The sequence below is a fragment of the Corvus moneduloides genome, chromosome Z (genome assembly GCF_009650955.1).
Source record: "Corvus moneduloides isolate bCorMon1 chromosome Z, bCorMon1.pri, whole genome shotgun sequence".
Lineage (NCBI taxonomy): Eukaryota > Metazoa > Chordata > Aves > Passeriformes > Corvidae > Corvus > Corvus moneduloides.
Window position 1 is genome coordinate 51,097,007 of NC_045511.1, and position 17,382 is coordinate 51,114,388.

Sequence of the window (17,382 nt, forward strand, 5' to 3'; positions counted from 1 at the left end):
TGAAAGAGCATATTAAGGGTATCTGTGCTTTCTTACTAGTGTGGCAGAATTAACAGTTGAACACACACTAAAGGGAGAAGCCACTGGATTCAGGTATGAGAAATGTTTTGTGTCAGTTGAAGAAAGTAATTCCAAAACCCTGCACAGAAGATTGAATTGCACAAATTGCAAACCAGTTTCTTTAATGAGAATAAACAGCCTAACACACTTGATAGCATTATTTTAAAAGGATTAGAACACTATTGTGAAAGAGAATTAACGCTATCTGGATTGTTTTGTTTATCTTGGAGATAAACAGGTTGACTGGTTTACAACCATAAACTAGGCAGAACTCTGTGGTCAGGCAAAGGTTCTGTGGGATCAGAGGCTGCCTAAGAAATACACAGATCCAACAGTTGATTTGCCAGTTGGCAATCCACTTCTCAAACCGATAAACTCAGTACTTGGGGTTTTGTGGCATTGGTCTTGCTAAACCTGAAGCCTACAGAGATATGAAGTTCTAGAATGCAATAACAAAGCCTGATACTACAAGAGAAAGGGTCAACTGAATAAACTGCGTATCTGTATCACCAAGAACTTTGATAAATATTCAAAGTGAGTTTTTTTATTTGAACTAAAATATTTCTCCAGTAGTTGTTCATATTTTCTGTGAGTTGAAAATACTGAAATGTGAAAATAAACACATGGGACGTCAAAAGCTGCAAGCCATTTAACATTAGCTATCCTTGGTACAACAGTGAATGAAGATCCAGAATACTGAAGATCCAGAAAGACTTTCCATTCCTTTTTTCTTCTGGGAAATAAAACTCTCCTTTCTGAAATACACCCTTCAAGATTAATATGTGAATGACCCGAGATTCTTATCTTAAAACATACTCCATTTTAAGAAGAAGAGAGGGTTTTACCTGCACTAGCAAAAACACAGCCATCAGCCACAGTGATTCTCCTCTGTTCAGCACTCGTAATGCTTCATTTGAGACACTGCATCCAGTCCTGTGCAGCCCCAGTACATGACAGATGTTTGGAAAATGGGGGGAGTTGATCTGAATGGTTATCATCTGGATGAACCAGATGTGAAAAGACACTAGAAGAAGGTTTGCTTAGTTTGTAACAGGGTTAAGAATGGGGAATCAATCTAACTGCAGTCCTACTGTCCTGGGGTAATCCCTAATGTTATTGTATTCCATATCTATCTGTGCTCAGAAATTGTCACTGAATCTTTAAGACCCTACAAAGAGAACCCTGCAGGGGAGTGTGCTATTGCAGGTGCTTTTACATTCATCTCTTGCAGGTGGTTTCCTGTTTTTTTCCACATGGTATTTGCTTCACTGGCTGTTTGGTCTTTACTTAAGCAGAGATTTTCTCCATTTTGGGTTCTCTTTTCATTTTTGTTTTTCTTTTTTCCCATCTCGGAGAGGCTGCAGTAGGGGTTTTGGGCCGCCCTGAGGAGGATTCTGCAGGTGCCTGCCCACAGTGGAAGCCCTGGCCAGCAGCAGCGCAGCGGCCCCGCTCCGGCCCGAGTCTCCGGTGCCTGAGCAGCAGCGCCCGGCCGGGCACAGAAAACACCGAGTGCCCCGGGCCAGCGGCTTCGCCTGCCGTGCCCGCCCTGCTGGGCCCTCTGTGGGGAGGCTGCCGGCCCTGGAGGAGCCGTCAGGTCTTCGTCTGCTGCTGGAGCTGCTCCGTGAGCTCCTGCCTTCCCGGGAGGGACCTGATGCCATCTTGTCCCTTGGTCCTACAAGCCTGAGGCTGTCCCTGCTGGGCAAGGTCTCAGGAAGGGCATTTCCGGCATTTCGGGTCTCTGTCCATGTGGATCATGAGTTTGTAGCAGTTTGCTATCTAGTATTTATGTACTGTTACCGTTTTTATTCTTGCTATTTATTAATTAATTATTTCTAAACTATTGTTTTTTTCACTTACATCTGCTAGTATCTCATTCCTTACTGGTGGGAAGGGATTAGTTGGAATCAAGGACAAAGTCACTCATTTCAGAGTGCCCACCTCTTCAAACTGTCTCAAATCTCTACACCTACATATAACAATTTTAGCATTAAAATGTACCTCTGTGACAGGTGATTTTAATTTATCCTGTTAAATACTAGAGATCTGATCTGTTTAGGGAGTTCACCTCATAACAAAGAATGATGTTTGGCAACAAATAATAACCATCCCTTAGCTGAGGAATTCACAAGAAGTACCATTTCAACCCATTCATGAGCATTCAATTTCTTCAAGTAATTCTCACAGGGAGTTGATCCAAATGACATCCCTAAAAGTCGGCAACCATACCTTTTAAACGGCCACTGTTCTTCACTCTTAAAAGACCTAGATCTGGATGCACAAGTAATTTTAATAGATACTGACTGTTAAGCAGGGAGATGAGCCAGAAAGATGATCTAGGTAACTTTGCAGGAGGCCAGTGAAGTTCACAAGAGACAAGGCTGTTGAATAGTCAGTCTTGTGATCTGAAGACCTACTGGCCTCCTGTGGTTTATCACCACCAGTTTAAAAGTGCTGAAACTGGACTGTGATTAAAGTATTCCAGCACGAACTTCAATAGCTCTGAATAAAACATGCATACAGAGCAAGTATAAGAGTGAATATCCAAAAGGGTCCAGAGCTCTTGGATAAAAAATTGCCACTATTACTCAACTACACCTCTAGATACTACCATTCAGAGCATTACTGGGCCATAAGGCTCTTGGTGTAGAGGCAAAATGCTATGGTCAGATAATACAAGGAGCTAGATTACCTTCAACTGCTAAAATGCATTTAATAGAAAGTCAATACCTTAATTTTGCATTAGTGGCTGCATAGCCCATTCTCTCAGAATCTAAAACAGCATAAAAACGCAAGGTTGGCATAAACTGTATTAGCTGCATATATTCTAGTTAATGTGACAGAATGGCTATCTTGTACCCAACATTACAATTCTTCTGTGAGCAATCTGGCAGTGCAGAGATATAGTACTAATGATTGTGAAATCATGCCTTGACTCCATGGTGTTAACCTAATTGTGAAATTAGACTTTATTTATTTCACAGCTGGGTACTGACTGGCTATGAATTGAACTGAAAATGCTATTTACAGGCCAATATGTAGCAATACTTCCAAGCAAACAAGACTGAAGAGGTGAAGATAGATATCAAAATGGGGCTGTAAATTACCTTGCTGAATGCTCTTACTCAAAAGCTGCCTGGAATATTTCACTACTCTGAAGCCATACCAAAATGAATTTCATAGGGCATTATTCAGATGATAATAATAATAACAATGGTTACTAGAAAATGCTGTATTTTCTACACTACTCTTTAATGCAGCATGGCATCATCTCCCTAATGTTGCGTTTCCTGTACAATACATTTGGCTAACACAGTTTTATGGAAACCAAGAAATACTGACAGAGATTCACATTCAAAACCTACACAAATTAATGAAATTTTAAGGCAATTTACTTTAGTTACTTCATAAAATCCCAGCATCCCACTGCTTCTAGTTGCTGACTACAAAAAGCTCTAAAATCTTCTCTAGTTGAGCAACTACAGCTGAAAGCACAAAATAATGCAAGGATTTAAAAACTAAATTTAACTTTGTCACAAATCATGTTTCCTACCCTGACCACGGTGGTTTAAATGGCTTCACAACCAAGAAAATGTGTGAAATCAATTGTGATTGGGGATTACAAAGAAAGTAATTAGTTCATGCAGATCAATCGAGAAATCAACATAGACCTTAGAAAATGCAGACCTCAGGATCAAGAGTCTGCCAGAGTGGCTTCTGTCCAGCCCTGCCATCACTCTGTGTTCTAGCAACCAGGAGGAAAAGGCAGTCCTGCTTTTGCCATCCCTGTAATACCCAATTAGATGATACCTGGGCTTCAGTAACAGCCTGTCCCTCTATTTCTATGGCAAAAAGCAATTTCAATAGACTACAGTAACAGACCAACAAAAAGCCCAGCTATTAAAAAAAATGTACCTACAATCAGCTTATTGCTATGGAATAAGGATTTGACCAGAGTGCTTCACTAGTAACAGATTTTTTTTTTTAAATATGCTTTTAAAAAGCCAAGTATAAAACTTAGGTTTTGCAGTGATAAAAACTCTCTGCTCCATCAGTGCAATAAATTTATTTAACATCTTTAATTTAAGCAAATGTTAAGAATCTCTCACTTGCTTGATGTTAAAGTCTCAAAGTATACTCAGTATTTTTGCCAGTATAGCTACTTCTCAGCAAACTGTAGTAAGTGCTTTATTATTTGTGGGTTTGGGTTTTTTGGTTTTGGGGGTTTTTTTGGGGGGGAGGGGGGGTAGGTTTGTAGCTGCTTTCCAGTGAACTGCAGTGAACATGTTATTTAGGCTTTTTAATTTTTTTTTTTTGGGCCCCCTATCAGGAAGCCTATCCACACTAGATCAGAAATGTTTCCTTCTGCACTACCACTATCTAATAGCAAAGGAAAAAATCTTGCCCTAGAACCTCTGGGTAGATATTAGGTGCATATATACAACATTCATTACTTAAAATCTCATACTGTGTTCTTTAAAACATTTTTTTCACTTCAAGCTTTTTTGAATAACAGGGAGGAAAAATGTTGCAGCGGGGATTACTGCAACAAGCATATTTCAAACCAGGAGTCCCGTGGAAACGAAGTATATATGGACAGATTCGTGGTAGATGTTTCAGAGATGTTTATTTCTCCAGCCGCACGGCCGGGGCTCAGCTCAGGAACTCCGCAGTCACGGGACCCAAGGGTCCTTGCCCACACCAGGGAACACAAAACAACCAATGGGGAATGAGGCTGACCAGGGGCAGGGAAACCCCGTGTCTGTCCCCCAGGGCCCCTCTCCCAGGGCTACATGGCAGGGGAGGGACCCCAACATCTCACCCGTTTTATTTTAATAAAAGGAGAATGAAAACAACTGGATAAACGTAACAAGAACAGTTTCAAGACAAAACAAGCCACCCTCCTGAGTCTTTAAATGTCCAAACAGATTCTGTGGAACATCTTAGGGCTGACAGAAGGGAGACAGAACCCTCCGGGCATGCTTTGTGGGGAAACTGAGGCAGGAGAGGGTTTAATTTCTTCCCACCCCCTCTTCAGCCCCCCCTCGGCATCGGAGAGGAATTGTAGGGGAATGGAATTGTATAGGGAAGCCATGGGGTGAAAAACGGATTAGGAATAAACTGGGGATAGGGTAAACTTAGGAAAGGGTTCATATTGGGTATAGGGTAAAAGGGGGAAGTAGACTGTGAGTAGGGAAATTGCTGGGATGGATATTGTTTATAATTTTGTGCATAACGGCTGCCTTTGACGGGAATACCTCCAGGCCCAGTAACATTCGCTGCTTGAAAACCCTTCTTTCCTTGCACTATATCAAATTGTACAACTTCCCCATCTCTTACACTTTGCAGGTAATTTTTAGGGTTATTCCTTTTAATGGCAGTTCTATGGATGAATAAATCTCCCCCTGTATCATCTCGTGTTATAAATCCATAGTGGTTTTTTACATTGTACCATTTCACAGTTCCTGTGGTTTTCGTGGCTACAACTCCTCCTATCACATTCTTGCATGTTTGTCGTGGGTGCCGGTCCCACGTAGCCGCCGCCTTGCTGACTCCGACATCTCGGCTGGGCCCCCACGTTGCAGCTGCTCCGCGCTCTCCGAGCGGTGCTGCTCCGGCGCGTGTCCGGGCTCTGCGCAGCCCCGCGTTGCCATCGCCGCTGGCTCCATGCCCTGTGAGCGGTTCTGCTCCACAAACTCCACGCTGCTTTGAGTGCGGCCCCGTTCCAGCTCGGCGCTGCACTGCGCGGCTTCTCGTGTCGCTGTGGAAACCGCCGCTTCTCCCTCCGCAGGGCTCTCCGAGCCGTGTGCTCAGAGCGGCCTGCCACGCCGATGCCCGGTTCCTGGCTGCTCGTGGCCCACGGCACCCGCGGCGCCTGCGGCATCGCTCCCTCACTCGTGGCCGCGTGGCCGGGGACCCCGAGACAGGGATGGGGTCCGCAATAAGGCGCGCCCTCCCGAGGGGGCCGGGCGCATCCAGCGCAGGCAGCTCCGCCGGCGTGTGCCACAGGGATGGCGGCCGCGTGGCCTCGGCCGCGGGACTATGGCCATCCTTTGCTTTAGGGGTAATAGGACCATAAAAATGCTCCTGAATAGCTTCACTGACTACCATGGATCCACGCAAGGGTTCAATCACTAATACATGTTCTGTTTGATCTTTCATCTCCCACAAGATCTCGTCCCAAAAACACCCCTGACAAGATCCAGGAGGTTCAATATCAAAAAGTAAGTCTCAAGAAATATAGGAGAAATTTTTGAAAAGCCAGTTAAAAAAAAGTTCTAGATCTCCTGGTTCCAGAACTTTTTTGTTTTGTTGTTCAAGGATTCCTTTAACTTCTAGGTACATTTCTTTCTGTGGCTCAGAGAGCCCCATTTCCCACGATTCTTCCATAGTCCAGAGAGAATATCCAAACCAAGATGAGAAGAGAGAGGTCTAGAGTGGTTATTTTACTCACGAATCTTCCTCAGGGATCGGTATCTTGCAGGCATTCCTCCACCAGTTTGTTGCAGCGGGGATTACTGCAACAAGCATATTTCAAACCAGGAGTCCCGTGGAAACGAAGTATATATGGACGGATTCGTGGTAGATGTTTCAGAGATGTTTATTTCTCCAGCCGCACGGCCGGGGCTCAGCTCAGGAACTCCGCAGTCACGGGACCCAAGGGTCCTTGCCCACACCAGGGAACACAAAACAACCAATGGGGAATGAGGCTGACCAGGGGCAGGGAAACCCCGTGTCTGTCCCCCAGGGCCCATCTCCCAGGGCTCCATGGCAGGGGAGGGACCCCAACAGAAAAAGGCACCCAAAATAAATAAACTCATTGTAGAGATGATTTCTAACAAAAATGAAATATGCTCAAGGGCATCCACATTTTATGTAAATGCTTAGCATGAAATTATTTTATTATGGTTAAGATAAATATCAGTGGACAAAAGTGGGGAATGGAACAGGGTAAAAGTATCAGGTTTTAGTGTATTAATTCAACTAATACTACACCAGTGTAGACTAGAAGAGCTACAATTGTGTACACAAGTGTATAAAAATGTACACAAGTGAGCTTTCCAGCATCCATGAGAACTTACCAAAGGCACACTACATTTGTTCACAGGTTTGTGTGTCGTCTGCAGCACAGCATGAGATTAGACTGGCTATACAGTCTAATGCTTTCTTGGTAAATTTACCTAGCTCTGATGTTCAGTTCTCCCTTTTGCAGAAAGATGAAATGACTTGCCAAGACTTCTGCTGACTTCATTTTCCTCTTGATCCTCAACACTAACAGCTGAAGTTTTAAAAGTGGCACTTCTGAAAAAACTTAGGAGACTGTAAGAGTGGTAACTTGCCTCATACATAATCTCCTACTAGCAGTTTATATTTTTTACTAGGAGTAAAGTGCAGATCTGAATAAATCAGTAAATTCAGTTTCCTCATGTTGTAATGAAGAGCTGTAACACCTTGATTCTTCAGACATTTTTATGTATTTTCAATCCAAATCTGGACATCTTTTGCATGAGAGATGATGTGAACTTCTATACTACCTAGATGCTACTTTCATAGTCCAACAGAAAGTAGTAAGTCACACGACGTATTTCTAAAAAAAACCCTCATCCTTACAATACAAAAAAGTTTCTATCAAAAAATTAAGTGAAACCTTATTTGAAAATTACTTGCTTTTCAAATAATCCAATTAATTAACACACAGGTTTTAGGCAAATCCATCCATTTCAAAAGACAATTAATATCTCTGCACAGAACATTAAGTCTTACATGGCCATAGGAGCACCAACACTTAAGTTCAATACTGTACCATCTTGCTAGAGGGAAAATGTAGAGTAGTTCTTTTGTAAACGCTATTAAAAATGTATGAGATATTTTTTGGTTTGGAAAATTTAATGTTTTTAATCCATAACCCTTAAATGTCACACACACTGAAAACCCACACGCATTCTAAGCAAAGCAGATCAGAAGCAGGCAGCATATATTAATAACAATGGAGCTATTAGCATGGAATCAGAATGCCAGTCTTAACATGAGCAGGTCACATGTCTTGTACAGCAAGCAGACTGACAGTACAAATTTTCTCAATATGCAAACCTTTTGTCCCAAACTACTTTTGTGAAAATTGTGACACGTGCATTTTATACAGTCAGGATAAAACAAGTAAGTGTCATTATTTTTATAACACATACCTGTATTTGGTTTTGCCCAAGTAGAACTGACAGAGAACAGAAAAAATAAATAGGGAAAAATTACCATTAAACAAAACTAAGATAGAAAATGCTTTTTTTTTCCTGTATTAGAAATTATTTCAAAAAGAGACTTTGATGCATGTTACAGGAATATCTAGTAATACTATGGAAGCTAGAGATACAATCTTGGAGAAGGAAGCCATTTTCATCATAGAATCACAGACTGGCTTGTGTTGGAAGGAACCCTAAGTGTCATCTCGTTCCAACCTCTCTGCAGTGGGCAAGGATGTCATTCACTGGATCAGGTTGCTCAGGAACCCATCCAACCTGGCCTTGAATATTTCCAGGGATAGAAAGTGCAATGGATTTTCTTTTTGCAATATTAGAAAATCAAAGAATTAAGAAAAACACAGGCATATTTGATGCTTGACTCCATTCCTAATCCAAGTTGATCCTAAAGCCCTCTACAAACTTTTCAAACTTGAAATCACCTCAGTGGTCCAGAGAGAAACACCTTTTGTCATGTTCTGCTAACCAGAATTTCAATTCCATTTAAATTCCACCAATTTCAATTGATAATCACTCTTCAGACTTCCTCTTCTCCCTTTATGCATTTGCAGGTTAAGTATTTCAAACACTTTGGTATTGCTGTCAAAAGTCCTTGAAACTACCTGTTGAAACAGTGTGTCTGGCCCTCAAAAGTCGTCAAATACGAATTTATTTTTCACAGATCTACTTACATTATCAAAAGAACCCTTCTATCATGTCTTTAATTGACAACATAAACTTGGAAGTACACTCTTGGTCATTAAAATTTTTGTTTGGTGTTACAGAATTAGACCAAACTGGTGCTTCAGTTTAATTCTATCTCAAAACACAAAACCTGACCAATTCTCAAGCAAGTCACCCCATGGGTCAAAATGCCAGAAATTATGGAACAAAGATTTGGAATGAAAAATGTAAAGGAAATATGCCAGAAAAGTTTCCTTTAAAAGATAATTAGCTTTCCAGATTAAAAAATATATAATACTTTCAGATTTCTTCTCTTTCACTGTGAACCCAATGGCTTTAAAGGCAGTATCTGTGCGTTCCCATCAGGCACCCTTTCAGAATTCAATTGGATTTCTTGAGTCTTATGTGAATTTGTCTATAAACCTCAACAGACCTCTATTCATAAGCTTGTCCCATCTTTCCTTAAATTCACATAAAAAGTTTGCAACCGCAATTTTGGGCACAGCTTTCCAAAGGATTATTGTTTACATGACCGTACCAACATTTTAGCTTCAATTAAAAACACTTCCTAGTGTATCAGCTCAATTTATAAAGTTAGTATGAGTCAATGACAGTTGTATTGCTAATCTCTAAATGCCTTCCCTCCATCTGTTAATTGTCACGCCATTGTCAAATTGAGGGGAACATATTAAGTTGCTGCTTAAAGGTTATTCTGCATTTTATCCACTCAGCTTTAGAATGATACTGTTTTATAATGCAATAACGAGGAATTTGCCTGAACTCCCAAAGCACTCTAACTCTCAGTTCTGTTTTCTTCCACTTTTATTCCAGTTTCGCTTTACTGAAGAATCTAGTTTTCTCTCTATACACAGAACTCTCAGTTTGTGAGGTCTTCCCTTCCTTTCAGGAAAAAAAACATGCTTAACTCCAGGAACATGCAGAATATTACTTTGAAATGTGAATGAACTTTAGAAAAGAATGATTTCCTGCTTTTAGTTCTATTTTCAAAAGTAAGAATCCATGTGAGTAAAGAAAAAAATATGATGATGATGATGATTATGAAATTACATTGGTAATGAAACAGAATTATTGCTCACCACCAACCCTCTTGCAAACAGGCATTTTTTTCTACAATATTTTTTTCAACATCTGGATAATTCCTTCAATTTTGAATTCCCATTCCTGAAGTCCCCTTTTTTATAAAATGGTTGCTGTTCTTTCGAATTAGGAATTCCAGAACATTATATTATTTTTAAGTAAACACAAAGTACAGTCATTGATTCAATCGTAGTTTCTGCAGATTTAGCACATATTGTTTCTTCAACACTTACACTTTTCAAATTTAAGAACCCAATGATCCCTTTTTCTATCACATATTGGATAAAAATAAATGTGTTAACTATTAATAAAATTACAATTACAGTAAAAATACAAAAAATCTTATTCAGACTACAAAAACCATGTAACTGATTTATTTTTTTGCTGCTGAAGTGCCTACTGCTTCTCTAGATGGTAAAATACTTTTACTTCCTTGCGCAACCCCCTTGTGCAAGGTTATCACTTCAATTCATCTACTCACTCCTTTTATTTCATTAAAATGTAGTCTGCTGCTCTACTGTAGAAGTTCCCAATCTGCTGCTAAACACTAGACTTTGCCTAAACATGTCTAAATATGCTTCAAGATTTCATACAGCTTTAGGTGACAGCAGATTAAAGTAAAAAAGGATTTCCACCTAGACAAATCTGATAATGACTTTCTATCGTTGTCAACTGTTTATCAGCTTATGTTAAAAGACAGCTGATTTCTATGCATATGCAACTGGTTAAAGCAGCACAGTTCAAGAGAGTTCAGCTGACATACTTTTATCCGTAAGAAGCAAACTGGGTCATGTGAGTCAACTTTTCAAATCCACAAAGACTTTCAGGCAGAAGAATGTAGTTGCATGTTATAGTCTCATAATAGCTTAGCCTCTTCAAACCATTACAAAGCTGGGTATGCATCTGCATGGTAGGAAGCACTATCCCAAAACTGAATGTGCAACAGGTTTTCTTTCTTCTACCAACATTTCAGAGTTTTTTCAATAAAAAAGCGACAACTTGTCTAAATTTAGTATGTAAAAGAATTCATAGTTCTTGAAAAGTATTTAATCCCAAATACATTTTATAGCACACAAAATACTTTTTAGAGCATTAATACTCATTAAATTGCTTTATGTTTTTACAACAATCAAGAACACTTTATTACTGGATTGGGGGTTGTTTTGTTTGTTGCAGGGGTTCTGTTTGGTTGGTTGGTTCTTTGTTTTAGAATCTAAGCAGCTAAAATTTTATCTAAAGGAATATGGGTAGACCCTTCAAATTTCTTAGTCACAGATGGAGTTTACTGTAAGCTAAACAAGAATAATATTGGAACATTCACATATGTCAACATTTAAATCCAATTTATTTACTTTCTAAGGTTGTATCTTTTTCCCCACCATAAGCAGTGTGATGTCCTTCACCAAGGCTTCTACTTATCATGTAAAACTTCTAATTAAGAACAAAGAAATATTTTCACAACATTTAACATAATTCTGTGATTTTTGTTGGCAATTGTATTAACGTAACTCTAATTAACACTAAGGTTTTTGATAAATATATATGTCCACTGCTTTTTTATAGAACTAAACAACAGGCAAGCTTATTATTTTCCTAATAAAAAAAAAAAAAAAGACAAGAACACTATAAAGCCAAAATTTACTGTAATGACTTGATGAATCTTGAGTCGTAAAATAACACTCAATGTTTAGTGCTCTGCAGGAAAGCAGAGAAATGAGACGTAAAAGAGGAAAAAAGTCTACAAGACATACTCTGCATATAGGGAAATATTTTAAGATGCTGAAAGTGATTTTCTCTCTCTGAGTATGTGTCACAGCATTTTTCAGGAACAGTATCTACACCTAAGTAATTGTTAACATTAGCATAACAGTTTTAAATTCGTTTTGATTCAAGTCTGTTGTGCTCACAGAATTCAGCACAACAGAAGTACAGTTCCAGCTGAAGATCTTGCTTTGTCTCCTCAGCTCCCTTTGCAAGAGTCTCAAGCGCAGGCTGCAGAGACAATCTTTGTTCTTCATTTAGCCACCTCTCCTTGTTGACAGCTTTGTTTTTTGATTTTTGTCTTTACAGCAACGAAGAAAACAAAGATCATGTTGAATGAACCTTATTGACTTGGTCCTTCTGTATAGAAGTAGTTTAGTATTTGATAACTCGCAAATTTACTGGCACTTGTGTAACAAAAACCAGCTCAACATTTGGACAGCTTATGATTTCACAGTGCATCTGCAGAGGTCATACATAATACATACTTTTCTGAGGTTTGTCCAAATAAAAGGAACTGAACAAACGGCAATCTGAGCTGATGACATTGACGTAATCATAGCTGGAAAATGTAATGCTGCACTGAATATGTCAAAATTATATTGCAATAGCCAGTTTGAATATTTAGAAAGTTCAACAAATCCAGTGTCCATATATGCAGAGAAATATTATATATAGTATTCTACATCATCAAGCACAAAGTGTACACGGCGTTCAGAAAGAGAAAGGGAATACAGATCCTAAGGAGTACTGAGAACTTTGTATTTAACACCACATCACTGGTATAATGCTACACCGCAAAATGCAGAGAAGAGTGGTCAGTACAAAGGCAGGGAGAAAATTAGAAGTAATTAATTATTGAGATGCTTGGAGATGGTTTACCTCAGCACCCCCAAATTTCTTCAAAGTGCAGGATTCCTTAAGTTTATTACAGAGCATAAATACAACAGGAGCTTAAATGCGACTGAGAGAGACAGAGAGGGTAAAAGAACATTGGAAAGAAAACAAATGGACATAAATTAGCCAAATATTCACCTCGAATCGAAATGAAGATTCCTGAACACTGTGACAGAGAAGCCTGGAAGAGTCTTGCCATCAAAGTAACGGGGAAAAAAATCTGAATTAATTTTATAATGAAGATCAGAGAACTTACAAAGGTGCTATATGACAGGGCAATGTAATGAAAGCAAGGAAATAATAGCAGATGTTTAGCTCCAGATTCTTAAATTCTCACCTAAAGAGTGATGCACCCTAAATCAAGAAGACATCTCTGAGTGCTATATCACTAAACATATTAGTTTCTCAAAGCATGCTAAATATTAAGCCAGATCAAAAATAAATCAAAAATCCACTGGATATTGACACCTACCGTCAGCTAGTGCCACAAGCCTCCACTGCAACTTAAAATCATGATGCTCAAAACAAGCAAGCAGCCACCAACATACCTTACTCTCTCCCCACTGATTGCAATGCTGTTGCCAATATGACCCAAGATGACATAAAGCTTTCAGTTCTACATCCAACACATCATCAATACCAACATGTACCTTAACTTTATCACATCTACAAAATCCCAGAAGTAGGCTTTCTAACTACTGTGAAGTGAGTGAAGTGACAGAATAGTGTATCAGATTGTCAGTCTATTTGTTTATTTTGCTTCAGTATATGTGACAGCTTGTAAGATAAAAATCCCCTCTGCCCAGACTCTCAGTTTTGTGTACCATGCCCGAGATGATGTGTACTCTAAGCAGCATCTCTCCCACACCTAATTTTCCAGCAAACATCCTAAACAACGTTAGACTCAGTGATGTCAGAAATAGCTTCAGGGAATATTGTGTATTGTCACTGTGAAACAGGCACAGCAGGTTACTTCAGAGAATAATCTTTTTCATTAAAATTTTAAGAAGTGAAATATCATTAGATGATTCATTCCCTGCAATCTGTATTGTTTTGTAAAATAATTGAAAAAGGAGTTCATTGACCCATGTTTTACTTTTTTTTCCCCTCTAATTCTCTTGGGTGCAGAGGAAAGAAAGTCTTCAAAACTCTCCAAAGCAGTTTGTTTTATTCCTCCATTTGAGACGAGTCCCAAAAGGGCCAGTCTGTAGCTAAATGAACACATGCAGAATATTTAATTTTGCTACCATCATAGCACTGATTTCCACACAACAGAAAGAAAACATTCTCAGTCAGCTCTTGTCCAAATTGAAAATCTCCAATCTTCCTATCTGTTTCCATATAATCTCATCTCCTACAGCCTATTGCTTCTGCACCAAAAAACCCTGAAGCTTTCTTTATTCAAATTTTTCTTTAAACGCTGTCTTCTGATGCTTTTTTCAGATACACAAGAGAAACTAATTTTAATTTTCTTCTTGTGCTTTCATTCAGCTAATGGATATAAAAAGAACATTTAAACTGCAAAGCTGAATTCAGGAGATTTTGTAGAAGGATCCTGTCACACTTCAGTAATTGTATATAACTAAACAATCTGCACTTGAGTGAAAATAAGTTTAAGGTTTTTAATGAAAGTTCCCCCAAATAGTAAGAAAGGTTTCCCATTCCTCAAAAATTGCTTTGAAGACTGAGGACCTGTGTGAGGCACACTCTGATTTCTAAAAGCAAATTTGTAAAGAAGTAATGTGTAGTAGTATCTTTAGCAGTTTTGCAGGTTTTTTTATTTACAAGAAAGAGGAGGTATAAATAAAACAATGACAAAGCCAGCAAATTCCTCATCAGGTGCATGTCTGTATGAACAAATATGGAGTAAATAGTAAATTCATATATCAGAGACCATGAGCACTAAAAAAAATTAAATAAAAGACTATGCAAATTCAAGCTACGTGGTTCATGGAAGCCACAGTTTAGGACCATGTCTGAATGGAAAAAAAAGAAAAGGGACATTGTGCTTTCAAATATATTTGGAAAAGAGCAGTGTTTCTCAGCACAAGTCAAAAGCTACCACAATATACAGCCACTAAACAAAATGCCTATCTTTACATGCTACTTTCAAGGATCACTCTGTTGAGAACAGGAGATTCAAAAGAGGCAACATGTGTAAAGTATACATTGTAGATTTGATACAGAGGAAAGGAGCAGTTCCAGCATGTGAGAACAATATCGAGTTAAAAAAATTTGAACATGTCTTCAAATGATCACAAGGAGTTGGTGGTGAAAGATTTACAAGATTTTGTTACTATTTTTACTTTTATATAACTGACATTTCAATATTGTCCTTCATTCTAAATCAAAATTTACTGTACTGCTAGATGCGGATGTTTGCATAACTACCATAACTCCCAGGATAATGGATGATGTAGTATTACAGTCTTAGTACTACAGTACTGAATTTGAATAGAGACATACAAGAATGAAGCAGAACAGAAAAGAGGGCCTCTGGCCACCTGCTTTTCTTGACTCCTCTCAGCTATCTTTCCTTCTCTAAATAATAAATCTGCTCTATCACACTAACAAGAGTAATTTTTCAAAACATCCACTTCGGGATATAGCATTTCCAAATAGAAATACCAAATCTAGGCAGACAAGGGAAGAGAAAGAAAGGAAGACAATCTAACGAGAGTAGCTATTCACCTGGCTTTTTATTTGTTCACTCTTGATGTGCTTTGGGATATATTGTTTAATTATTATTACACAAAGATAGAAATTGTGCTCCAGGTAATCTTTGTAAAAATTCAGTCAGGAACATGCACATCAATCATGCTCTGATTGCCGGTAAGTCTCATCAAGCTTTACAGTGTATTTGGAAACAGGACAAACTATTCTCCCCTTCACTTGCATGCCAGTAATTAAAATAAAAATAATTAATTGAGATCAAGTGTTTGCTGTGAAGCTCTGTAGTTTTAAAAAACCTTAAACCAGGAGCTTAGAAGTGGAACAAATATTCAAGAATAGAAACTTAAGCATGCAAATGTTTTGAGATTTTAACTACTAAACATGGGAAAACTTGGGTGGCACACTGCCTTGCAAGCTGTTGCTGTTGATAGTGATCCGTCACAGGGCAAATCAGGATTAAAATGTAAGAATTAGAAATTACTTACAACCTCTTTCCTATGCCCAGTATCTTTCTTTTCCCTCAAATTTTCAAAACATTTCTAAATGAACTGCAAAACATTTTATACTGTTTCAAGCTCCTTCTTGGAACAAACACCCAAATCCTTATTTCTTCTGGATATTTTGGGTTTCTGACCTGACTTCAGAAACAGCATTGTAGACACACAAATGCCAAGGTATCACCAACTTCCAATCTCCTAAATTTTTTTCTCCTCCAGGCTCAAAAGAATTTAAGCTTTTAATACAGACAGTTAAGAATGTTTCAGTATAGCAACTTTCCGGTCAAAAATGCTGAATATGACATGTCCCTGCAAAAAACTTAAATTCTAACAAAAGTTTACCTAGAAACATGCCTGCTCTTCTGACTGCTGCTCTGCCTGCTTCCCTGGGCCTGAAGACTGTCAAGGACACAAGGCCAGTGAGGTACCCACATTCTCTACCAATCTCTCCAGAGGGCTGCTGCAGAGCAAAAAGTATTGAGACAGCCACAGGTTGGGATTTCCAAACCAGTGCCACCCCTGTCTTGTGGGCAATGAAGATCCTGGGTTTCTGAGCTCCGAGCCTGAAAGCAGCACCTCCGGGGCCTGCTGGAAGCTCTGGCCAACAGGCTGTCTGGTGGCCAGCCAGATCCTCAAGGCTACCAGTGCTTCTCAGTGACAGCTGGCCAAACACCTGCTAGTCTGCCATGCAGGGTAGCCTACAAAGTCATCTGGGTCATCTTGGGATCTGGTAAGTTCCTCTGTAAGAAACCAAGATCCCTATCTGTACATGACTTTCCCACACCTACTGTTAGGTGTGGGAAGGCTTTGTAGTTACTACAGCCTCAGCCTGCTTGATAAAGACAACGGGCTTTTGTTGCAAAGGACAAAGCAAAGTAAGTATCTGGTCTTCATCTGTGTTACTGGTGGGGTTTTGAACTACTTAAAAACAATATAAAAGAACATGCAATACATTAATCTTTTTGCTCCCTCGCCCCTTCACTGGGACTTGATTTTGTACTCTCTAAGGCTACTGCTTTAATCATATTTGTGGTATCATCCAAGAGAACCAGTCTGCCCCTTAAAATTTGGATTGGACACAAAATTCAGGCTGTTATTACTTATACTTCAGGTAAAACATTTGAACAGCAAAAGACGTTACATATACTATGACATGTTGGATCCAGAAATCCTGACCATGTATGAAATATCTACCAACCAAATCTGAATGGTAAAATCAAATAAACAATGTTCATTAAATAACAGATTGCTTTAGATACTTTCATTTAAAATGGACCAAAGAAGCGTGGAAAAAAAGCCTTACAGTCACGCATTGTATCTGTTGCAATGCAAGTAACACATACACAGCTTAAAAACAATAGTGAAATTTTAAGTTTCTGAGGACAACCAGTAAACTAGGAAAAATAGGGTGGTTTCTTAAGCAAAATAAGCTTTAAAATTAAGTAGAAATACACTGTGCTGAAAATGGATGAGAAGCTGGT

General features: G+C 39.0%; 1 protein-coding gene across 3 annotated transcripts in view; it reads right to left on the minus strand.

Moving 5' to 3' along the window:
* Positions 1-17,382, minus strand: part of COMMD10 (COMM domain containing 10) — a 113,941-nt gene that overhangs the window by 14,859 nt on the left and 81,700 nt on the right. The window contains exons 6-7 of one of the 3 annotated variants that reach the window (XR_004237680.1): positions 11,716-11,768; positions 8,244-8,269 (exon numbers count right to left, since the gene is read on the minus strand). The exons of 1 other annotated variant lie outside the window; for it this stretch is intronic. The gene's annotated coding sequence lies outside the window, so the exon portion shown is untranslated. The remainder of the gene's footprint in view (positions 1-8,243; positions 8,270-11,715; positions 11,769-17,382) is intronic. One more of the 3 variants, XR_004237679.1, reaches the window with a different exon arrangement.